General features: G+C 45.4%; 1 long non-coding RNA gene across 3 annotated transcripts; it reads left to right on the top strand.

Moving 5' to 3' along the window:
- Positions 1 to 1,428: 1,428 nt before the first annotated feature.
- Positions 1,429 to 24,988, top strand: LOC130602345 (uncharacterized). 3 transcript variants are annotated; one of them, XR_008972881.1, is made up of 6 exons: positions 1,429 to 1,964; positions 16,478 to 16,575; positions 16,887 to 17,077; positions 18,503 to 18,602; positions 19,772 to 19,905; positions 24,754 to 24,988. It is a non-coding gene; the product is annotated as an uncharacterized LOC130602345 (long non-coding RNA). The 3 variants fall into 3 exon arrangements; XR_008972879.1 differs by having other exon boundaries at positions 16,478 to 16,532; XR_008972880.1 differs by lacking the exon at positions 18,503 to 18,602 and having other exon boundaries at positions 16,478 to 16,532.
- The last annotated feature ends 498 nt before the right edge of the window (positions 24,989 to 25,486 follow it).

The raw sequence follows: 25,486 nt of genomic DNA on the forward strand, positions 1-25,486 counted from the left end.
TGTTCAGGGTGCAGGCACGTGTCACTGGTTTAATGGAGGGAGCTTCTGTAAATCTGAGCATGAAACGTCTATTCTTGATTGAACTGAAGGTCTGACTGCACGTGATACTTAGTGGTGAGCTTAAGCTGAGCCCATGACTAGTGTGGCTGAAGGCAGTGGGATGACTCAAACTGCTTCAGATGATGTGCATCCCTGCCCCAGGGCCAGGATACAGGACTCTTGGTGCTGGGAGAATGTTTGTCACCTAAATTGCAGATCATTCACTCTTTTCTTGGAAGATGCTTTAAAAAGAATACAAAGAAATACATTAGGATACTGCTGGATTTTAATTTAAAAATCCAGTAATTGGATTATCATGTTCTGCATTCAGAATTTGTGTGTCAAATTTTCAGTGTCCTTTATATCATAGAATTACTTGACGAAGGTGGCCTGTCTTTTCCTGGTTAATGTACTGTCTACACATCCCTGCCTGTTTCTCAGGTGTGTTTGTTGCTGATGGAGCAAATGGCCATGTCTCCAGTGGGTTGTGACCAAGCAGTGAACCATGAAGACACGATCCCAAGATGAGGCACTTGCTGTTTCTGAGGATGAACTGAAACCTAAGTAAGTGCCTCCGTGCTTAGCCCTATGTGAGGGCTAGACCTGCACCCTCCCAACAAATCATCCTTCAGTTTCCTGTATGCCAACAGGTTCCTGTTGCTAGAAAATTTGCAATAGTTTTGTGTATTCCAGTTGCTGTTAAAATGCTTTGAGTTTTGTCCACTAAATTGGGCACAAGGATCCTGCTGAACTAAGAGCAAGGGCAGCGTCTGCTCGGAGCAGCAATACTGGCTGCTAATGAAACTTCAGAGAGAAAAGGAAAGTGATAGCCCCGTTCATTGCCAGGCCATTTCCAAAGGCTCTGCAATCCTCTCTGCTCCCCACACGCTTCACTCTGCCGGGGTTTTCCCAGACCCACTGTATGTTCACTGTGGGTGAACTGATTCATCCTCTCCATTGCTGAGCCACCTAAACGTTTCCAAAGGAAGGCAAGAAACCAGGTCAGCAGAGTGAAAGTAACCAAGGGAAAAAACACATATTTTTGTACTGGGAGAAAAGTCAGAAAAAAAATGAATTAAAAAAGAAAACATCCACAGAGTGGATTTGAAAACCTCCGAGAGCTGCAGGGTGTTCGGTGCCTGACATCCCAACGGCTCGATGGCAAAAGCAAAGCTAGTGGTACAGGCTCTGAAAATCCCACTTCTGAGCTATTCTGGGTTTACTCAAAGAGCTGCTAAAATACAGCTGTGCTCTAATTCCATCTGTCCATTGAGCTACGTGGGAGCAGTGTCCCATGAGACAGAAGCTAAGGTGTCATGGAAGAGGTGTCCAAATATTCTCTCATAGAAAGCAGGGCTGTGGCCTCCCTCACCAGCCTGAATGGAGGCCGTCACTCCAGCCCTGCATTCCTAGGCTGGTCTGCAGGACTCTCTGGGGAGTATCTGGGGGTTTGCATAGACCAACCTGACCAGCAGAAACCTCTTGAACTGATGAGAGTTTCCTTTCTGTTGCATCATGTTAGCTCAGAGCTTTGACCCTTCCCCTGTTCCTTTCCAGGTTTTGTTTTTCAGGGTAGCTGTCCACAGGGTTGGTGATGTGTGGCTCACAGTGGTTCCTGATCAAAAAATGTGGACATTCAAGCCAAAAGAGTTTCAGACTGAACTCCACAAGCGTTTATTGGCTCCTTTAGGACTGTGCTACAGCCTGCAGCGAATACCCACGAGCACTGCTGATCCTGCCACCAGCATCCTGTCCAGCTGGGGTGATCGCAGCCATGGCAAACAAACTGCACGCAGATTCCTTTCACTCTCATTTTTGCAGCTCAGGCTAACTGGGAATGTAAAACCACACTGACCAAGGGAGAGCGGGGAAATTGCCAGTGAATGCAGAAAGAAGAAAAGGAAGGAAAATGTGAAAAGCAGGAGGTAAGAAAATGAACATTGTTTATTTCATAGAATCATAAAATGGTTTAGGTTGGGAGGAACCTTAAAGCTCATCCAGCTCCAGCCCCTGCCACGGGCAGGGACACCTTCCACTGGAGCAGCTTGCTCCAAGGCCCTGTGTCCAACCTGGCCTTGAACACTGCCAGGGATGGGGCAGCCACAGCTTCTCTGGGCACCCTGTGCCAGCGCCTCAGCACCCTCACAGGGAAGAGCTTCTGCCTAAGAGCTCATCTCAGTCTCCCCTCTGGCAGGTTAAAGCCATTTAATACTCAGCATATTGATTTGGGTCAGGCCTTGCAAAGTGGTCAAATGTCTTATGGAAGTAGTAGAGAGGAAGACCTCAGATCAGTCCTTCAGTCTCTAGGTGGGGATTACCTGAAGTAATTGTTTGGCAGAGACACCAGGTGGGTGCTAAAGTTAAATCTCACCTGCCAGTGCCATTTTGAGGGGTTGTTTCAACCTGTTGTAGGTATTGTGCCAAAGAGGAAATGGAAATTCATGGCTAGGTTCAGATGAGGAAGGAAACTACAAACATCCAAAATGCCTTTCCCCCAAATTGTAAGAGTGTTCAGACCCAAAGGCCCGTTTTGACTCTATGGAGGTAAACTTAGTCCTCTAGAGGGCATGGTTACACTGATTATATATTTAATAATTAACTAGTATTACCTTGGCTATGTGTTCACTTTCACTGGTGTAAATCAGGAGTCAATGAACTAACACAGGTGGAGTTGCCTTGTCTTTAAGCCTTGTTTTAAGGTTTTCCACATAAGCTCTCTTCTTGAGGAAGCTGGTACGGTATGGGCCAGAAGGTTTGGTTTTGCTCGTTGAGGAAGCTTTCCAAGAGGTAGCTGTTAGTTCTTTCCTTTGTACCAAAATCCAGTGTGAAAATCAGGGGATCAATTTTTCCCATGTATTTATGTTCCTGTTTTGGTTAATCCCAGCATCTCTTGGCAGCAGCCTGGCCTGGACCATCTGAATAGTAGCACAATATGGGGTTAGTGTTCATCCTTGCATGGCAGCAGTTGTTTGTGTTTGGGCAATCTGGTGGCTGAACTTACTCAGACAGATTTCAAAATTAAGAACCTTGTGCAGGTGCAAATATGGTCACCATGTGCCTTACTTCCTGCCTTTCCCTGGTGGGCAAACAGAGCAGAGGTTTGAATCCGGGGCCTCGTCATGCAAAGGAAGACGCTTCACTTGCTGATCCAAAAATCCACCTCCTCCACAGAGGCAGCGGGAGCTGTGCAAAGCCCTTTTAATCTGGAAGCCACATCTTTGTAGAGCTTACACAAGGTTCACTTGTCTGTAATGCAAACACCTGCGTTTTATTCACTTTTACAATATTTAAATCCCCTTATAAAATAAACGGCTACTTGCTGGAACGTTACCCGGGCTGTATGTCCAAGGTCTGATGAATTTCAAAGCTATTTTCTAAGATGCATTGGAGAAGGAGAAGGACTGGAAAGAGCCGTCAGCTAGTGTTACAAATAAAGAAGTATCAGTCTAATTTTTGTGGCTTCCTGCAGCTTCTGAGTACATTCCACACAAATAACATGTTAAGATTTCCTGCTCGGGTCATTCGTAGTGCCAAACCAACACCTAGGAACTGAGAAGTGCTCTAATTTGTTATCATCACTGAACTGTGCTGCACAGTGTATCCCTTTCCTTCTCTTGTTCAGTTACACTTGGAAGTCGTCCTCAGCCATCGCATCCTCCTTGTCCTTGACCATGATGATTATGGCCTTATATTCATTCCATTTGATCACAAGAAAATAAGTAATCCATGTTGCCTTTTTTGAGTTCTTCCTCACGGCTGAAGAAGTGATGTTGTTGGTTGGTTTAAAAGATATCTGCTGTGGGTGAACCAGGTTCCTTAGGTTCGGTCTATGTTTCTGATTTTCACATGGAGCTTCCAAGGGCTGAGCTACCCTTCCCTTGAACTGACCTTGCTCACCAACCTTAGGCAAAGCCAGTATGATCTGCTGCCTCACACAACTTCATCACTAGTGGGTTTGCAGGAAGAACACAGTCCAAAAGAGAGTCTAACCCCAGAAATTTGGTGCTGACCTGTTGGTCCAGCCTTGCTCTGAAAATGGTTTAAGGTGTTCTGGAGTGATACCGTAGCTTAGTTTCTATAAAGATTAGAATTTACTAGATGTACCCAGTGAAACTTTGATTCTCCGTAATAGGATAAAAGCCAGGCAAAGCTGCCCTTCAAAACTATGCTATTATCAGCATTAAAACTAACACTAGAAACTCGTTCTGCAAAGCAAACTCTGAAGCTGCAGTTACATGGCCAGAGGTACTCAGATTAGCTCACTTAGAACTGCTCCAGATACCTCAGTGTTATGCTGCAGTCTGCGGTGTAGACATCCCTTGACACCCCTGTGGGCTGGACGAACTTGCATAACTGTTTGCAGCATACATGAAAATGCAGCAAGAAGGCCATTAGAGAGGAAAGAGGGGGTTGGAACAGGGTTGTGTTGGCTTCAGCGCCGGACATGCCGTCTCAGATCATCGTTACTGCAACCATTTCATTCTAATTCATCCATGTCAACCCGTTTTAGGACTTTTCAGCATTTCACTCTTGCCATCATGCTGAAGAAGGCTTTGGCCATGCTTCATTATGCTTGGCTGGTGTCGCCGAAGGAGTGAGTGACACCGTTATCCAAGTCTGTCTCTCCACCACAGTGCAGACAGCCAAGCACTGTTGGCCCCAGTGGATATTGCTCAGCAGATCTTTGTCAGGCTTGTACAAACAAGATACGTTACCATTGACCTACCAGCTAAAAGTTCATGCCTCTGACTCCAGGATACTTCTTGTCTTGGTGTCATTTGTTCATTGAAATAAGTAGTTATTGTAAGATTATCACATTAACAGGGATTTTGTTTGCTTGTTTTAAGAAGAATGGCATTTTTCTTTCTATCGGATGCTGGGTAGGTGGTTTATTCTTTTGCTTTCTATTCCAGTGTGGGTTTGGGTTCATGAAAATGAGAGAATCTAAGCCTCGAACAGAGCCAACTGCTTTACAAACCTCCCGAAGTCATTGCCAATTTAATTCATTGCTGGCCAATGGAACTCAGGCTTCTTTTAAGCGAAAGGTGCCAATCATGCAGGGTTATACAGTGGTTTTGAAGAAAGCCAGCTCACCTGTTTGCTGGAGACTTAAGCCACCAAATACATTTTCGTTTGTGTCTAGAAATGAACCAAACCCAGAGTTCAGATCTGGCTGTCACATTCTGATTCTGATGGACTCTATGGCTTCTTTACTTAGAGCCATAGAACTGTGAGGAGATCAAAGAGTAACTTGAGATTAGACCTCTGAGGCACCACAGAACACCCACTTCATGGTTCAGAGCCACCACAGAGCATGGCCTATCAGACTTCTCACTCTCTAGACAAACTCATTTTCTTCTGATCTACTTCTGATGGCTTCAGGGCTTTTACTTTCCATTTCCTCAGTTCCCAGATCCATCCTAGATCAGTTCAGGCACTGCACATCAAAACTGGTGGTGATCCATCTTGTTTTCACACCACTTCCTTTACATGTAGAGCAGCGTGCGTTTTGCGTCTGATATCTGAAATGGCTCCTTCTCTTCATGTTTCGTGCCTGAGTCCAGGGGAGCTGGCTGTGCTGGGACTGCAAGGAGGAAGGTTAAATTTCATCAAGCCTTTTTTAAAAGAGAATTTAAGAACTAGCATTTGCTATAGGGCACGGGTAAACAGACCCGTGCATGTCATTTACACCCTCTGCATCTCAGGTTCAGATCTAAGAATGAACAAAACTTCATCTTTCCAAGACAGAGGCACTACATACTGTCCAGTCTAGTGCATTAAATCATTTCACAGGACATTTTGAGGATCAGGTCACCTTTCTAGAAACACCATAAGGGTGTGGGCTCCAAGCCTCTCTGTCCAGTCTGGCCTTGAACATGGCTGGGGATGGGGCAGCCACAGCTTCTCCGGGCACCCTGTTCCAGGCCTGCAGTCTAAACATTCTGTGATCCATCAGCAAGTGGTGGCAAGCAGACACCCAGCGCAGCCTTGAGAGGTGGTAACCATCCTGTGAAGAATGAATTTCCAAAGTGAAGTGTGACTTCACCAAGTGGAAGGATGCACATGGAGGTTCCCTGGGAAGGGAGCTCAGGCGTGTGGCTATAGGTCTGTGGCACTGTAGCACTTCCGAGTTGAAACTCTTTTTACTATGAAATTATTATTACTGTGTTTTCACATTTCCTTTCAAGTTCCTAATTACTAACAGCCAAACCAAACTGCTAGGAAGCCCTGGGTGTCTCTGTCCATCCACAGCCTAGCAGCACTGCCAAGCGATACTCCGTTACGCTACTTAGGGCAAACTATTTTCTATCCCTTCAATGTATTTCTAGTTTTATATGTTCCTTTTGAACCTGATTTTTCCTTCTTTCTTCCTCAGTGACTTTACCTCTGTGGAGCCCTTTGCCATCACAGATCAAGGGCTAATTTTTTTCAGGTCTGTTTGTGGGAACTAACGTAAATAAGTGGGTATTCCCATAAATCATGTATCTTCAGAGGTCAGTGGAAGGACATACATTTCCATTGCCTCTGGAGAGATTTTTAACCTTAGTTTCTTGATAAATCAGTTACCTTTCCTTTTGCTGACGAAAGCGAGAATAACACTGTTTGCCAACTCATTGCACGCACATTTTGCATGGGACACTGGGAATGTGGCTGCTTTAACCACATTCCTTAGGGAGTCCATCCTGCACACCTTGACTTGCCCACATTCCCACTGACTTCAGTGGCAGCTTGAGCTGTGAAAGGTAAGCAACCTCAAACACCAGCATGAAGGAAGGTAGCAGACATGGAGTGCACTCTGCAGCAGCAGGAGAGTTGGGTCATGGGATAGGTCCAGTTCCTCAGTGCTTCCAGAGGCAAATGTGTGCCCAGTTCTCTTCAGCCCTAACACATGGGCTCCACTCCCTGCTCAACCTCTCCTACTTAGAAATACATCTGACTTTCAGGAGAGGAGAAACTTACTTTCACATGAAATGGAAAGGACCTGAGTGCAGAGTAAGGACAGAGAGTGTGAAGCAAGGCATGCTGCCTCCAAAAGGAGTAAAAAAAATACAGATGTAGCAACAGGTGTTCAGGATATGTCTTTCACACCTTACATCTCTGTCCAAGCTAATCCACATTTGAGGACACAAAATACTGTAAGCATTCCTCCTTCTCCCAATACAACTGCATTCATTCTTCCATCCCACAGCTTTCAGCACCAGGCATATTCCATCCACACAGAGCATAACTTGCATACCTCCTCAACCACAAACACACATCCTACTCATAGTCTTCCATGCTTGCAAGTGCAGAGCAAATGGAGAATATTATATTGCACTTAGATATTGGCTGTTGCTCCAAAGTATGTGTGTTAAGCAGGAGATCCTCTTTATCTCTGCATGTCTTCTCAGTCACAGGAGTCCAGACTGTACTGAATTGCTTCCTCCTCGTCAAAAATAATCGAAGAAATCAAGGGAGAAACTGTGATTAGACACTTGTTTCAGTCACATAAAAATGAGTGTCACCTTCAGGAGGAAGGAATCTGTCTGATCACATATAGGTCTAGCCTACAGATGGCTGTACTCACTGAATTATGACTTCTTCTGAGACAAAAAGCAGGTGGCAGTGTTTGCTTTAGACCATCTGATATGTTTGGGCTCCTAATCGTGATCAGCTGTAAAATGCTGAACAATTCAAATGTCTAACAGTAAGTCTTGACTATGATTTGGGGTTTTGCTCCCTTCCTGGCAGACAGACATGCAGGTGTGTATTGCAGCATAAATATCCTTTGTGGTCACAAGATACTGCAAAATAGTTACCAAAAGGACATGCCAGGTAAGGAATTGCAGCCTCCAAAGTGTTGAGAGAGGTAGAAGGCTCTCTAGGACCTTTGCTTTCTTGCCATGGTACTAAAGTCTTCCAGGAGGCTGTGAGATGGCTAATGCCTCTTCTCATGCCGTACTTCCACACTGCAATGGCAGTATTGCCTCTGACCTTCACAGTGCCCAAGCCTCTTCTTGCTTACTTGCTTCTGGCTTCACACCAGTAGGATTTTGCAGCATTTATGGCTACAGTATATCCCAGAAAAGCCATTTGGGGGCCCAGGCCCATGGGAATGCTGGCTGCCAGTTGTGTGAGTTTGCTTGTTTAAAGGGACACGGTGTTTGCTGTCAGCCACTTCCAGTTCCTACCTCATCAAGCAAATGAGGATACATTTGTACTTGGCTGGATGGGATAGTGAAGAAAGGGATTTTTCTATTCTGAGTCACTTTTCTGCAATTCTGTATGATCTAACAGAAGCCCCTTAACACAAGGATGGGAGAGTTCTTCTGCTGTCCCACTCCTCCATCACACACTCTTCTCCAAGAGACTTATCCACAGCTCTCACTTCAATCTTCACTGGGTCTGAAGGGGTACAAAGGAGGAAAAAGGATTAACTTAGCGTGTGTGGAAATCCTGCTCTGGAGTTTGCCCCTGCTGCCAGATGTTGAAGGGGCTGGCAGTGGCAGGAGGCCTGCAAGTTTTGGACTTGAGCAGATGTTTAATTCCTATTGACTGATATTTTGTGGGCAGCTCTGAAGCAGCTCACACGTCGTCCAAACCTCCTCGCCCATTCCCTTGGCATCCAGCTCTGCTGCTGAGGGGTCTAAAGCCGGGCTGGAAATGTGCAGCCAGGGAGCCTCACCATTAATTTTACCATTTCACCCTGCAGATCTGACCTCTTTAAGAGTGATTTGATGTTTCTTTAAGCAACACCCCGTCTCTATGAAGGAATGCCAACAGAGGAGAAGTTTCAAGCTTGCTATTTTTATTTAAGCTGTTGGAACAGTATGGACATAATGTAAGTAACTGGACCAGCCAACAGGGTGTCTGTCAGTCAGTGACTCACTCTTCAGATCAGACAGATGCAAGCCCATATAAACAGGTTCAGCCCAAAAGTCATGATAATAAATAATTTATTTTCATCCATTTCAAAACACCAGATACAGTAAAGGGAGTGTTTTCCTTGGAAGCAGGCATTACTGGTCGGCTGTATTTGCTTCTCGCCCCAGCAATAACATGTTCTGAATGAGTGGAGGGAGACTCCGACCACCATTCTGCCAGAGCCTGCTTGATTCTTGGTTGAAGGCTGCCGAGTCTTAGGAAATGACTGAAAGAAATGAATGCTCTGTTTGGAGGTACATGGCATCGTCAGGTTTGCACTCCAGCACTTGGAGCGCTAGAGGGATCGAGGCAGCCTGGTGGGCATCTGGAGACAGCTGACTTTTAAGGTGTGTTTTTCTCATCATTGTGGGCTTGCTGAGTCATGCACAGCAAGTGGAAAATGTCCCAGGATGTTTGAAGATGGTTTTAGGTCACGTGAACTACCAGGTAAAACTGGGAAAAGAAATATGTGGCAAAACATTTGGATGAGATGTAGAAACATGGAAGCTTGACAGGGAGTACTCTTATGGACGCTGTTCTTCATATGGACACTGTACTTCATCAGGAGGCCTCTGTTGGATCCAGATGCCACTCTTCTTGCAAAGATGAGGAAGATTAACCAGGGGTCACCCTAAAATACTGTTGCTACAAAAACTATCCCATTGCCTGCAGTTTGTAAGCTTGGTTTGAGATCTTTTCTGTGCTATCAGAGGATACCTAGTGGTACCTAAATAGATCACACAGTGATATCAAAGAAGACCTCTTGTTGCTTTGGCCACATCCATGGCACAAGCCCTCTCTTCACCAGGACCCTGCTCTCTAACCTAGCATGGAAGGTGCAAGCTATGGAGCTCAGGGCTTGGGACTGCCTGGAGGATTGTCTCAGGAAGAAAGTCCTTGGGCAAAGATGAGACTCTTGCCCCTGGTCATCTCATACAGCAGGTCTGTGTGGGATGGGAGCAGTGGAATACTCAAGGTGGGGAGGACAGCAGCTAGCTCCCGGGAGCTGGTGGTCTCACTCAGACATTGCAATATCTTGTTCATAGTCTCACTGCCTGCGCACTAAGGAAAATCCAATATAGGAGCAACAATATATGCACGATAACGCAGATAAGGTTTGCAAATATTTCAACCGCTCTGTGTAAGTTGGTTTTGGAACAGAATCCATCAAGAAGCTGGATATTATCTTGTTAGAAGAAAAGAAGAAGAAAGCATGCAGTGTCATAAGCAGCATATTCCAAGCGAGGTGGTCTTCCAGTCTTCTTACCCATGATCCTAACCTGGAGGACAACAATATGAACTATCATGCAACTCGCCAGCCAAGAGCTCTGTGTAGTGTGGCCACTTAGGAAAACTTGCAAATGGCTACATATTTTTAATATGCTCTAGCTGTGCATGTATTGTATTTACCTGATCAAGGAGAAAATACCAGCTACTTTTCTCACCCAGCTCCCAGGATAACTTGGCAGATGTCTGCTGCATCTCTGGGTGGACATGCACACAGCCCTGTTGACATATTTGCATTTACAAATTGAGACATTACTCTGTCCTCATTTGCAGATCAGATGCAGTAAGTTTACTGGTAAGAAGTGAAAAGCTTTTCGTAGCTGCAGACTCTGCAAACTCAGCGTGGGCTCTGCAAGTCAAAGCTTCTCATGCATTTATTAGTAATAGCAATAAAGGTCCATGGGGTTGATAAGCATAGAGATGACTTGTCTTCCCCATATAGCCTACAATTATTTGTGAAAGTAACTTTATAGAGCTGATGGCTAAGAGGGAGTGCTTTTTAACAGTCATCACTCCCTTGGGTACAACTACACTTCCAACACCTGCAATGGCCAGTGAGCACCTCTGCCAACTAAAACACCTCTCTTCAGAAGAATAACTAATACTTTAGAATAACTATTAGAATAACTAATGCTTCTTTGAAAAGCAGAGGATTAGGTTCGTATGTCCTAGAATAAAGCCCCCAAATCGGTTTTGTCTAAGACTTTTGAAAGAGGTGGAAGGGAAGAGAGTGCGGAGCAGGTCCTTTACCGACAGGACAGGAGGGAACTTGCAGATTGGGGCACTGAAAAATAAATAGCAAAGCAGGTACAATCACTGACAGATGCTCTTACAAACCAGGCTCTCAGGCTGGAGGCTCCAAGCTATCAAATACTTTGTCAGTCTCAGCAAGCTGGTAAATAAAGAAGAGGTTCTTGCACGTAAATCTTTGGAGCTGATTCTCACAAAGAGTGCTTTCAGCCCGAGCTCCTACTTCAATACTCCACAGCTGGGGGAGAGCACAGTGAGTCTTATTTACACATCCAGCAGCAGTTTATGACAGGCACCATCTCATCTCAGGGGTCTGACATATACATGCACCGCTGTCCAATTCGTAAATTCTTGCATCTCGAAGTTTAATAAGCTCTTCATTTGATTTCTTAATGTTTTTCACAGAAAGTGAACGTTTTTCCTGGCAGAGCAGGGACTCTGAGCTCTTTTATCTGCACCCCATAAAGGGCTGGGATGTCTCTTTGAGCTTGGCCAATAATTTGAAAGTAATCCAGATTTTGTTTTTCCTGCAGGTTTAATGAAAAGTGAATGTTTTAAGTGGAGGAGTAAGACGTACATTGAGTTTGGAAGTATGACCACAGCAGCAGCAGAGCTGTGGAAAAATTCAAGGAGTTACTAAAATCTTTAAAACTCAATTGTTTAGAAATGAAGCACATGGCTTAAAAATGACTATTGGCACAGCTGGGTGAGGTGCCATTCTCATCATGTACTTCATTAAACCTCTGCCATATGTCCAGTCTTAACTGTCCAGTAGTGTCCCCAGGAGCATCCCCTGTTGAATGACCATCTTCACTGTTGCTCATCAGCACTTGTCAGTGACTTGGTGCTTGATTCTAAATTACTGGAAGCAGAGGTGAACTTCTGCCATAAACATTGTTTGGGATAGGTCAGAGTGCTTGGAAAAGGAGGCTGCTGAAGGAGATGATCTTTCTCTCCCATGATACTGCAAGCATCCTAAACTAAGCAGCTTTGACTTTCTTAAGGCTGAGCTGCTTCTCTCACGCTGGAGGAACAGAAGAACATCTGGTCTTAGCTACTGTTTTTCAACTGGATCATCTTGTGCCTCGCTAAAATGAATGAGAAACACATGCAAGCTGTATTTTCAAAAAGTTGTATTTCATTGATGCAACTAAAGTAGTGATTTTCACATGCAATTAGATACACAGATGTAGACAAGCAACAATTTACACACACACTACATCTCCAACGAGGCCCTGTGTACATTCCCATATGCTTTACACATGCGAAATATGCACATGGTGAGGAGGCATGGGAAAGTATTTACATGTGCAATTGTATCTTCCCACAGCAATGCCTGGGAATTAGAAAGGACTAAGTTAGACAATATTTTGGATGTAAAATCTGATGACACTTTCAATTCTGTTCTGCAGCCCCCACTATAAATAATTCTAATTATTACTTATGACCTGCTACAACAGCACTTCCCCAGGAGCTTTGCAGATAGTACTGGGACTACTGAGCTCAAATAACCCCCTTGGTTTTGGAGTAGACATCAGTATCCAAAGCCCTTTAGAGATGGGCTGAACACAGACATCCCCAAGACACTGATGAAGAGTGAAAAAAATGACGCACAACATTGTACAGCCAACCCAAAACGTACAGGAGATGCAAGTAAAGATCATAAAAAAGAAAAGCTTTTTTAATTATTTGTTTATTTTTCAACAGTATCACATCTTGAGTCCTTTTGGAAGAACTGTGGGAATGTACTGAAAAAGTAGAAACCAAAGTACTGTTTTCTGAAAAGCACTACTTCCTGGGAAGCAGAGGGAGACTTTACAGACCCATAGAATCCCAGACTGGTTTGTATTGGAAGGGACCTTAAAGCTCACCCAGTTCCAAGCCCCTGCCACAGGCAGGGACACCTTCCACTAGGGCAGCTTGCTCCAAGTTCTATCCAACCTGGCCTTTGGGAGAAGGTGAGTGTCCATGGCCATGTCTTAGCCCTTACCAGTGCTTGCTCTCCTGCAAGGCCCTTCCTAGGCTCTGTGTAGGCTCCCTCAATCTCAGGTCTCCAGGTGAACATCAACTTTTTCTTCCTTCAACATGTGTGAAGGCAGGGTGTGGTGGGGATGAAGTTTTTGTAGTGGTTGCTAATGTGATAATAGGAGCCATTGATGGAAAAATGAAACATACTCCTAAGAAAATGGTTTTTGTCTTCTTATTATTCTATACAGATGATTGACTCTTTCAAACCCAGATTGGTCTGTGGGATGATCTAGGGTGGATCTGTAAGAACCACTGAAATAATCCAAACCCTAATGACATTAAAAGATGTGTTGGTTTGGGTTGTTTTTCAGCATATGCTGCCAAGTGACCTTGGAGCTGCCGTGGAGCCAGCACCATGAACTTGCTCATTGTACTGTAAGTCTTCAGTATTGAGTGGGCTGGGTTGTGGCACACTGTGATGAGACCATGCGGTGTCCTGACCTGTGTAGAGATCTGCAGCAACTGTGACCTTCCAGTGGCTGTTAAAATGAGCTTTTAGGATGCAGAAGCATGCACGGTGTCAGCCATGTAGGGAGATAGCAGTAAGGACCGCTGAGGGCAAGACTATGGTCAGTAATAAGAGCTAATGGTAATCTTCTCAAAGCTGGGAGAAGGAATGGGATGGCCTGAAGAGGGCCCTTGGACAGGAGCTGACAAAAAAACATAGGAGAGGTTGGGGATGGGTGAGAGCAGGCTTCTGTGCGAGAGGAATGGGAACAAGTGGGGGTTGAGGACAGTGGCAACTGGGTTTGGAGGGTAGAGGGTCCATGAGTCACGCCCACCTGAGTTTCCAGCTGCTGAGTGCTTAGATGTGCTAGTCCTTACACCAGGAATTACCTGCTCAAACCATGGCTGAGAGCTTGCAACAGGCTTTGCTTGTTTTTCTAAACAGATCGTTCATGTGACCCCTTCAGTCCTTGTTTCTGTTAACAGGCCAAACAACTTCTAAGTGCCAACATACTGAAGAAGTGGAAAAGTTAAGTTTATAGAAGGGAAAAGGGAAGGAAAAGAAAAACAAAACCCAAGTTATTCCCACAATGTTTGCATTCCCATGTTTTAACCACAGTATTCCCAGCACGCGGATTTTTATGATGCATCTGAAAACTAACCACAATGCAAAAGAATAAGGAAAGCAAAGCAGGGATGGAGACATGGAGAGGGAAGCTGGGCAGTGAGGAGGAGGGAATAGCAGCAGTGCCAGGCTTTGCTGCCTGCCTCACACCCCCATCTCCTGCAGTTCCAGCCAGGACCTCCCTCTGCAGGTGACCCAGGAAGCAGCAAGTATTAAGGTTGGGGAGAGCTGTAAAATTAAGTTATTTAAGGGGGGTTAGTTCCCTATTAGCAGGTTGAAATAGCAGGGCATGACCAAAGACAGGACGAAAGCTGGGGTGGTTCAGCCTGGAGGCGAAAAGGCTCGCGGAAGACCTTAGAGCAGCTCCCAGTGCCTAAAGGGGCTACAAGAAACCTGGAGAGGGGCTTTGGACAAGGGCCTGCAGGGACAGGCCAAGGGGAATGGCTTTAACCTGCCAGAGGGAAGACTGAGATGAGCTCTTAGGCAGAAGCTCTTCCCTGTGAGGGTGCTGAGGCGCTGGCACAGGGTGCCCAGAGAAGCTGTGGCTGCCCCATCCCTGGCAGTGTTCAAGGCCAGGTTGGACACAGGGGCTTGGAGCAAGCTGCTCCAGTAGAAGGTGTCCCTGCCCGTGGCAGGGGTTGGAACTGGGTGAGCTTTAAGGTCCCTTCCAACACAAACCAGGCTGGGATTCTATGATAAGTACCAGATACCTGCAGAAGACCTCAAGCCGGTTCTGCTGCTCACAGGCTGAACTCCTGGATGGCCTCAGGTCAACTCAGAAAGGTGTCTGCACTAACACTGAACTGTACTGGTCTGCCCGGGAGCTCCTCGTCTGACCCCGTGTAGTGCTGAACAGTAGCCAAGTGCAATGAAGTGTTTTCTAAGCAACTCTTATTTGTATTGAGGAGTTGAGACTCTCTGGGAAAATTTCCCAAATTAAATGGAAAACTAATTCCTTTAAGCCACCTGAGCATGACTGACATGACTACTGGTGAGGTGGCTGCCTGGAGCCACCACAGCCTGTCCTCTCTGCTCCGTGGGGCAGCTCAGCAGCAGTGCTTTATGAAATGACTGGGGTTATTGTGTGGCTCTCAAACGTCTGCTTGAGCCGTGGACCAGGGGGAGACTCTCAGCTGGCTGGAAACAGCATCATTTTCTCAAACCCAGTCAGGAGGTAGCAAAGTGCATCAGCTGTGAGTCAGGGCCGCTGTGTCCTGTGCAATTCTTCTGTGGCTTTTTGTATTACATTACTTTGGTTGTCATCTGGGGATTCTGATGCCTGTCCCTCATGGGTTTGGATCTAACAGCATGCTTTGCTGCAGAGAGCGGAGTACCAATGCAGGCACTCTGCACCATGGTCTAAAACAGCATCAGTATGATTTTTGTTACATTGCTGTCAGCCTGGCTTCTGTAAAGATTACAGACCTGCTGGCTTAACACACTGCATGTCCCCAGTGCAGGAGACAGCCATTGCTGAAAAGGCAGTCAGAACTATCATCCCAATTACAGGGAAGAGAACAGAGCCTTAGATTTTCAAGAAAGCAATGCTCCTACAGCTGGGGCTAGGTCATATGTTGCTGGGCATTGAATTAATGTAAGCAGGCTTTCAGAAGAGCATCCTGAACTTCCCAGATTTGCATTTTTCTGGTATAACCTGAGGGAATTGCACAGGTCCACCCTCTCCACCAGCATCACCATGTCTCCTAGCACTGAGACTGCAGTGCATCTGTTGGACAGCTGGATGTCAGGTGGCCTGCTGAAAGCCAGAAGGGACTTTGAGTGTATTTATGTATGTCGTGTGCCCAAGAGCCTGGCTTACATTTTTGCAGGGTAGATTGTCAGTGTATGCACACATTGAGTAGTACAGTATAGGCATCTCGAGTATTAGAGCCCCCAGGTCTGTGTGCTAGACAGCAGACTTGCAGTTTGCGCTCGTGTTTCCATCCCAGGCTAGCTGCACACATGCTTTGGGAGCATGCATCCCCATTCCCTCTGGGATTCCCTGTTAAAAAATACACCAGCTCTAACCATGTTTCACATCATGTGATGCTGCCAAGCACCAGGGCTCTGCAGGTTCCTGTTCAGGTGAGGTGAGTCCTGCCTCTGTTGTTGCTCCTGCTGGGGAGAAGTGTTTGAAGGTACTCAGTGTGATAGCCAGTACCAGCATGTGTATCCCTGCAGCCTGTTTCCCACCACAGCCTCCTCTCCAGACACAGTGATAGTCGTAGTCACTGAGCTAACAAAACATTGGCCCCAACAGTGCCCCAGGAGCCACTTCCCTGGGCAGTGAGTCCGTCCTGTGCAATGGAGCTCCTTTGCTCTCCAAGGGTTTTGTCAACACCTCAGTATTATTAAAATGTTGGTTTTAAAGTCAATTTCCTTTTCTTTTCTTTGTAGTTTATAGAGTGTTTCTGAAGACCTTCTCCCAGGCTAAAATGAGGATCAGTTCCAGGTTTGCAGTCATATCAACAGTAGGATAGTGATTTATTCCTGAGGTGCCTGTGTAATTACCCATACCCCACACACACCTCCCATTCACACTGCGTTTCCTTGTAGCTAATGAGTCTTCCCTGAGAGGAAGAGTACTGGTTGGTTCACTAAACTCCCATGCCTCTAAAATGAGCCCAGCCTCTATATAACAGTGTCCCAGAAGCTGTTAGGTCTTACTGTAAATGGAAATGGCTCATCTTTCTTAAACTGAACATTGCTGCCAAGTTTTGCCAACAGTATCATGTCAGCGTTCCCTCTTTTTCCCGCTGTTCCTGGTTTTGATCAAGGTGTTTATGGATTTGTTTTGCCGTTATAGGTTCTGTCATCTATACCAGCATACTGTCTGCATGAGGCAGTGTTTGGCGAGTGGTGCGGAGCTTACAGCCCCAAAAAGCCACTCCTGAAGGTTTGGTTATCTGCAGCCAACATGCGCTGATACTGGGAAACGTTTGGAGCAGAGGTTACGTTTTGAAATTATGAAGTGCTGGCTTTGGTACCAAGTTTAAGGTAAGTATCTTTGCCACGCAAGTATGGGATGAGCTTTTTCAACCTCAGACCACCTTTGGATATCTTTGTAGGATCACATTTTAGCATGAGCTACGTGAATATGGGTGCATCTGTACATTACAGAGAGGTGATGCACAGCAGTACTTACCAGGGTTCCTGGAGGAGGTGGGAGGAACCCTTGGGTAGCCCATTAGAGCCACCAACTCACCAGTCCCATTTGTAGCTCATAGCCCAGCGCAGGGTTGGAAGTCAAAGCTGGCAAGTGGCTGGTGGCAGCAGTGCCCTGGGTCCAGCCGGTGGCCTGCCTGCATGCAGAGCAGCTCAGGGCAGCCTTTGAACTCTGTCTGAAGTGAGCTGTGCATTGGCCCCCAACCTAAATGAGAGCAGCCTGGAGACTGTTCTGAATTACCAGACAGCTGTAGCCCCAGAGGCAGCACACATCTGGTCAGGCTCACATCGGGGGAGCGGTGCTGGAGGTATTACTTTGGCTCTGTCTCACAGCTGGACTTCCCTTTACTGGGGTGATCTTCTCATGGCTGCTGATGCCAGGATTGGGCTATCAGAGCTGGAAAGTCATTTCCATCTTTTCTGGAAATAGTAATCCTGATGTAAAGTGTTGTCAGCCTCCAGGCCTGCAGTCAGCCCTCTGACCAACATGCCTTAGATAGGATCACCCTTCTCTCCCCAGCACCAGCAGCTCTCTTTTGGGTTCCTTGCCAAGGACCTGCCCCAACACTGGCTATTTTTCTGCCCAGGGTGTGAATCAAAACCAGCAAAACCACGTTCAGCTGAGCTCCAGGAGCAGCCTGAGTTGAGGCACCCTCTGCTGATGTCCATGGTGTTGTCCATCCTTTTTGCTGGATTTCTGGTGGAGGTCACCCAAACTAAGATCCCTTCGCAACCTTGCTTCCTCCCCTGCAGGGCTGTGAGGAAGGATCTTCTTTATGTTTAAGCTATCTAGACCCTAGGTACTATTCTACATCTGCTACTGGCTTTCCAGTTTAAAAGGTTTTAAGGTTTTTACATTTTGGAAATGAGTTTCTGAGAAAGCAACCAGGGGAAAACAAACAACAAACACACCACCAGTGTGAAGAGTCACAGCGCTGATAATGTCACTTCTTCCTGAAACAGGGCAGGAACAAAGCACACAGCAGCTCTGGAATGGAATGAATTCTGGTGTGGATACAAACCACTTAATTCACTTACCTGCAGGTAACTTAGCTACTCCTGAGGATGAAAACCTTTCTAAGGATACTTCCCGTCACACTATTTAGGTGGAGAAGGAAGAGCATGGGCCAGTCTGACTGGCAAAGGGCAGCCCATATGCTCACTGTCCCAGTGAGCCATGAAGCCCTTAGCTGGCACAGCTCAGTTTCCCCCTGAGAATTAAGCAATAACCAGTCTTGATGCTGGTTTTCTGCTCAGGAGGAAAGTTCATCTTTCCAATTCAGTGCTCCTGAGTATTCTGAAGCTCTCCAACTGGCAGGAAAATCACATGGAAGAAATGGACAGAATCAGGTTTGCTGTGTATTCAGATCAATCGATACTATTTTGGATATATAAACTAATGTATTTCCTTTTGTAAGCATAATTCTGAGCATCAGGTATGAGTTTTGGAGGTTAAATGTTTGGGATCTGGGAAAAAAAATGTCCCTACTGTTGCAGTGCTGACAATGTGACAGCCAGGCTACCCTCCCACATCAGCTCCAGATGTGCTCTAGAGATGCCGCTGTGAAAGCCTCCTGTCCCTAAACCAGGGCATTTCCAATGAAAGAAGTGTTCAGTTTTTACCTTCTCAGCTTCATCAAGTGGGAAACAGGATTGTTCACAGAAAGGCTGAGTTGCTGCCCACTACGCTCCACTCTGTCGTGGATTTTGAAAGATAAGAGAATATTAATTATAACAACCTTTATAGACGTATTTGCAAGATCACTTCAAAAATACTATACAAATTAAGTGTTTGCAGAGACAATATATTGTAAATGAACAGCAATAATGAGGAAGTGGCAGCACTGACAGAAGATACTGAAAATTTCAGAGTTTTGGGTGAGAATTTTTGACAAATCAGATGAAAGCTTTTATTCTGCCACTCCAGGGGTGCCTTGGAAGTTGGGAGCTAGATGTTGCCATTTATAGAATCATAGAATCCCAGACTGGTTTGTGTTGGAAAGGACCTTAAAGCTCATCCAGTTCCAACCCTGCCATGGTCAGGGACACCTTCCACTAGAGCAGCTTGCTCCAAGCCCTGTCCAACCTGGCCTTGATGGCACTTCCTTGATGCCACTTCCAGGGATGGAGCAGCTACTAGTTCTTGGGTCAACCTGTTCCAGTTCCTCTCCAAAGCACTACATTCATCTCCCAGTTCTCTTCACCCATCTCCCAGTTTGTTTGGTTTGGGTTTGGGTGTTTTTTCCCTAGAATTGAGGCTTTTAGTTGAAAAAGGAACAGTTTCAGGAACTCAGTTTCCTCAGAAGATTGAGACATTGTATTCTATCCATAACCCTTATTGCAGATGTTGATGTGAAACATCCACTGGGTTGCACCTGGGTTGCACATGGGACAAGGCAGTAAAGCACATGGCCCTGCAGGACACCCTTGGTGGAAGAGGGCTCATTTTGCCATGCCCATTTTGTATTGGCCGCCTTCCTGATGTGAACTTAACAATCTCTGCTGTTTATTTGACTGCATGTTTAGGGTTGAATGGAGCTCCCAGGAAATCTCCTACAATTGAGCTGACTTCAGCAGACCTGCCCAAGAGAGCAGAACTGGGCTGTTTGCATCTGCTGTGTGATGTTCTTGGAGTCCCCCAGATGAGAGGTGCTATGGAGGTATGGAAAAACTGGATTTCTTTTCAAGTGCTGGGGTGCCCGGGAGGGGGAGGAGGGCTGTGCATGGCTATGTCGGCCTGGGGAGTACAAAGTGGCTTCCCATATGGTCAGTTTTTAGGATTTCTCCTGTTTCAGATCTGCATAAATGGCCCACTCAAGGAGGCCCAACTATTGAAAACAGCTGACAACTAAAAAGGGGGAGGTGAACGCCAAGCAAGCAGCAAGTAAACTATGTAACTGAGCTGACAGATGGCAAATTAATGTTGTCAAATAGAAAGAAGTACATAAAGCTAAGGAGCACTATGACCAGATTGCTTTCTTGCACATGAAGTCTTTAATCATATGGATATCCTTGCTATTTTTACTCTAATGAGATTGGGAAAGAAAAATAAGACAGAGACATCAAATTAAAGATGAATTTGCTTTGAATCCACAAGAAATTGAAGCCCTTGCAGAAACAAGGAGAATTATTTGCCAGGCAAAATTAGTGTCACAGATGAACTTGTTTGTGCTTCTGAATTTTGACATGTTTATTTTATTGGTAATATTGCTGTAGCAAAAGAGAGTAATAGCCAGTGTAGGTAAGCACTCAAAGGAAGTCGAGCGAAAACTGATGTTCATGATGCTGTTCACCCTTAGGCAAGAGCAAAAAAACTCAACCCACCTAAACCCTTCCATCTACTCATTGGTTAAAGGAAACAACAAAGAAAGAACAAAGCAACATTTCTATTGTAAGATACAAATGGGACAAGTGGGACATAAAATAACTGTTTGCTCATTGTGAGTTTTATACTGAGTATATGAATTTACTTTTTTCCATGTATTTCTTTAGTGGTAAGTGTGAGGATGTCTTTTAATCAGCAGCCTAATGTGGGCTCTGACAACTGTTAAGGTATTCACACCTCTGATTAAAGGGAGAATCGGCCTGTATCTGAGCAAGGAGCTTGGTAAACAAATACATCAATCATGGGAAAATATCCCCCAGTATGTGTGTGGTCAGAGCAAGCCAGCCAAGGCAGTTAAAAGGAAGCAATTTTCCACAGTGCTTGGAGGTAGGTAATATAAAATAATCCATAATTAAGTTTAATCGTGGCTTATCAGACCTTTCTAGGACTGTGAGCATTGTGGTTAATGTTTCACATATTACATTTGCTATAAGCTTTCTCTGATGCCATTTCATTGATGCTAGAAGCCCATTTTGTTTGGAAGTGGCAGATGTAACAACTCAGGAGGCCCGATTCATAGCTGATTGGGCTCAAAATAGCTGCAGCAAGCTCTGATAGTATATGGACTAGATCCTCAGCTAATAAAAATGGGTTTGCTCAATGGAGCCAGAAGAGCAATCCAAGTTACAGGTAGGAGCCTGGTGTCGCTCTTGTGCTGTTGCTGTATAATGGCCAGATCCCAAAACCTAAGTCTTCCTATTGACTTAAGCTAGAAGCTGCTACAAGCCCCTTGCGAGGACCGTAGTTCTTTTAATACAAGGGGAAGGTAGTGCCTGCTGCTTGTAAAGAGGCACTTACCCTTCTTTTATCCTGCATCAGGCAAGGAACAGCTTCTTAGGGTTGGACCTGGATGATAAAAGGTAGGCTTTCAACTCAAGATTATATATGGTAAAAATGTCATTGATAGCCAAGGCTGTGTGCTGCAATTAAGAAGCCTGCAGCTGGTGGCTTTACAAAATGGATTTACTTTAGCAGAGTGTAAAGACATCTCATTGCTACAAAGGGCCTTCCCATCACTACATTTGTTCTAAGTTTTACAGGAAGCAGACAGTCTGTTGTTTCAGGCTGTCCCATAGTAGGCAAGTTGTCCTTTCATGAAATCAGTGCCAGGTAAATACAGAAGCATGAGAGGGAAATGGTGTTCAGCCTCTGTGGTTTCCACCTGACCCAACTGCAAGTGCTCACCAGTTAAACCAGGGGATGACATTCGAAGCCAGTGGGCAACTCCAGAAGCTCTGGGCACAAGGTGCCATAAATGAGATACCTGCTGAGAGTTGGACTTGATGATCTTAAAGGTCTTTCCAACCCTAGTTGATCCTGTGATTCTAGGAGGAGACAGCAGTGATGGTGAGAAGAGAAGCTTGTCACTGAGCACCAGCACCAGCATTAGCAGCTTCGCACACTTCACTAAGCAGTGACAAAGACTTTTTTTCTAGAGGGAACACCACCAAACTTTCCCATTCTAATAGATACTTCTTGCAGCGTGCAGCCAGCAGCAGCAACAGGTCTCAAGCAAACCTTAACCTATCCATCCCTTTGAAAAGTGTATACCAGAAACATTAACATAGGGGAGCTGATGTGGGAGGATCTGGTAAACCATCCTAACCCGATCGCTACCACCAGTACTGATGCTGGGAGAAAGCTGGTTTACTTCACTGTTGCACCAGTAATGTGTAACATCTCAACCAGTAACATCGGGCTCTCAAAGGCTTTTAGTAAATCAGTGCCTTCAAGAATGATAAATTAAGGCCGTTCAGGTTTAACAGATCTATATACAGAAATATGTTCAGTCCCGTAAGCCATGCTAATGGGCTAAATGCTGAAATCTTAGTCTGACCCTAACAAGGGTCATCTTAGTGGCCTGTGACCACTGGGACTTCATAGGAATGTGGCTTCATTTTCCCCAAAATGTCAGACTTCTTGTGTGCCTCTTAAAGAGGATATTTCAATATGAGTAATCCCAGGGCTGGGCGTGCAGTTTAGAACTGCTGCTATATATTACAAGTATATAACGTTAACTTCAGTGTAATGCCACAGATCTTTTTTCTTAGTGTCTCAGCATTTAACTAAAGCCAAGCAAATTTTTGCAGGCAGAGAGTTTTGTTTCCCATTTCAGAAAGAAATCCAGTTTGGAGCGAAGTGGGAACTCTTCATTAATCAAAACATGCCATTGTAATACGGGCAAAATAAATGCTCTTATGTACTGAGATGGCATTTACAGAATTCAATTTATAATCTTGAAAATGAAAAAACACCATCCTGAAAACCAGAATTCAATGAAATGCAAAATATCTGATCTGAATTTTGATAAACTTGGAGAAAATGTTCTGGGGAGGGGACACAGTTTGAAACATCGCTGGCTGCTCTGGCAGTTCTTTGGTGGACTGAAAAATGGGTTATTCACAGGCCTCCCCTTTCTAACTAGCTGAGAGAATATCTGTTGACTGTTTTTCAAACCTACCCTCATGGCTTTATGTTTAAATGCTGTTTCCCAGTTTTTGTGTCCAGGCCATCATATTTTCCAGGTCCCTTTGAATTCAGACACATCTGGACTTAGGCAAACCTCCTTCATTTATTTTCGCTCTGGACTTGCTGAGCCATGCCAGGGTTTTTTGTGAGCGTGTGTGTGATTTCAGGCTCCAAGTCTGCAAGTGCCGAGCGTCCTCAGCATCCGCCCAAGGCTTGTGACTCCCCGTGGCACTTGGGGATCGACTCTTGATGCTGTATCACTGAGTTTCCACACAAAAATCTTGCCCTCAGCCTGCAGGCAGAGGCAGGCAAGCGGAGAGAGCCGGACCCCAGGTCAGGCCAGCTCCCTCATTAGGTGCAGTTAATGCAAGCGCTTCATTAAGCATGTCCTGGTGCAGATCTGATTTTAGGCATGTGCTTAAGGACTTTGGTGAATCAAGGCTTGAGGCTTCTCAGGACAGGGCTGTTCTCCCAGCAGTGCTGGGCACTAGCACAGTGGGAAATCGGTTTTTGTCCAGGTTGATCATGATCCAAGTCACAATAAGAGCTTGCAAGCAGCAGAAAAACCAGTGCAGTCCCTCAGCTGTCCCCAAGGTGCATTAGTTTGTGAGTCCAGAGGGCTGTAGGTAGTAATCCTATTTATCACAAATGACAAGGCCTTGGAGAAGGACTCAGAGGGAGGTGTCAGCCGCCCTCACTTGCACTTGACCCTGGTATGGGATGGACCTGTGCCCACCTGGCAGAGCGGCTTCTGCCTCCATGCTAGTCCATGGCTTTGGGCTCAGAGCTATGCATATAAAAACAACAGCTAATAAATAAAGTGTTTGCTATTTCTTTGGCAAAAAGAGGAAAAGCTACAAAGAAAACACCTACAATAGGTTTTTTTTTCACATGGTTGGATGGGAGCTGAAGGTCTATCACAAAGACGCTTCTTTGGCTTTGATTTGACAGTAGATTTCAGTCGGTCCAATGGAATTTTAATGCTATGGCCAAATATAACATCCAATAATGAAAAACTTCAATGGTAAACATTAACACAAACATGCATCGAGTATATTAAGCATCTTTTAGAATGCAGCAGGCCAAATCTGGAAATTGGGAACAGGTCCCTGAGCTGGCACATTATAAAAGCAGGCTTCAGTTTGCCATCTCCAGGACCTGTCGATGGATTACAGTGCATATCTGAGTTAGGCTCCATTATGTGTTTAGGTTAAACTCTGTGTAGCATTGATTCAGTTATTTATTTTGGAAACAAGGGGCCGGTGTTCCAACACGGGTGCCTAAATGGGATGTCCGTGTAGCCCAAATCTGCACTGAAGGGGGGACTAAGTGCTTATTTTGTAAGTCTGGCTACTGAGGCCAGCAGCTGAGCCCAAGCCTTGCAAAGCCAGCGTTGAAAACACAACCAGCTCTTTCAAAACTTGGGGCCTGCAGCATGTGGGTTTTTCAACAGCGCAGAATCCCCTGCACTCCCACAGGGTGCAGGGGTGAGGACCACAGGCAGCGAGTCCCAGCCCCAGAACTATAGACATTGCCCCTGACCTATAGACTGACCGGATCACCCACTTGTTTAAGTGTGCCACACCAAAACCTGCCACATCTCAAGGTCTGTTCCAGCTGAAGTGGATTAATTTCTTTCTCTTTGACTGCCTAGACTTTAAAAGGTTGCTACCACGCACCAGTGGCTACAAAGCATTAGTTACGGGTTTGGCTGTCCTGTTTCGGGGGGCACTGCATGGCTTTTGGGAGTCTGATGTTGGCAAAACGCACTGGATTGAGGAGTGATGCTTCTGCTCTTCCCAGTAAGTAAACCATAAAAAATACAATAAACGTGCTCTGTGGAACAGTCTCTGCCATTACAGTAATTTCTTAGCTATAGAACCCATTCATGCGTGAACCCCCATAGCATGCAAAGGCACATACTGTCGCCTGAGCATTATATCCTTCTGCAGGCAACTGGGCTATATCCCAAATGCCAGCTTCCAGCGGGGTTGTTTTCCCCACTTTGATTTATAATTACTGATCACATGGGAGGATGGAGAGGAAAGGCTCAAGCTCTTTTTTTTTTTTTGTTCCTTGTTTAATAATTTAATTTGCATTCTGATCTTCAAATCCCAATAGCATCATGTGAAGTAGAGAAACTCGGCAGGGGAGGGGGGAGGAGGGATAGAGGAGAGAGCCAGGGCTTTCTATTTCCATATGGTGAGCCTCTCCTCCTCGCGATCACAGCTTGTCATCTGTCTTCTTTTAAACTTCAGATCCCCTGTAAAAATCTTCCCAGCAAAGAATGGGCCATAAATGTGTCAGAAAGTCAGTCCAAGTGAAGAGATTACCATGGGTAATCGCAAAGCATGATTTCATTAGAGGATTTCTTTACACATGGGCAT

This window comes from Pezoporus wallicus, unplaced genomic scaffold (assembly GCF_028554395.1).
Source record: "Pezoporus wallicus isolate ANWC-B61680 ecotype Strahan unplaced genomic scaffold, APGP_CSIRO_Pwel_v1 contig_4161, whole genome shotgun sequence".
NCBI lineage: Eukaryota > Metazoa > Chordata > Aves > Psittaciformes > Psittacidae > Pezoporus > Pezoporus wallicus.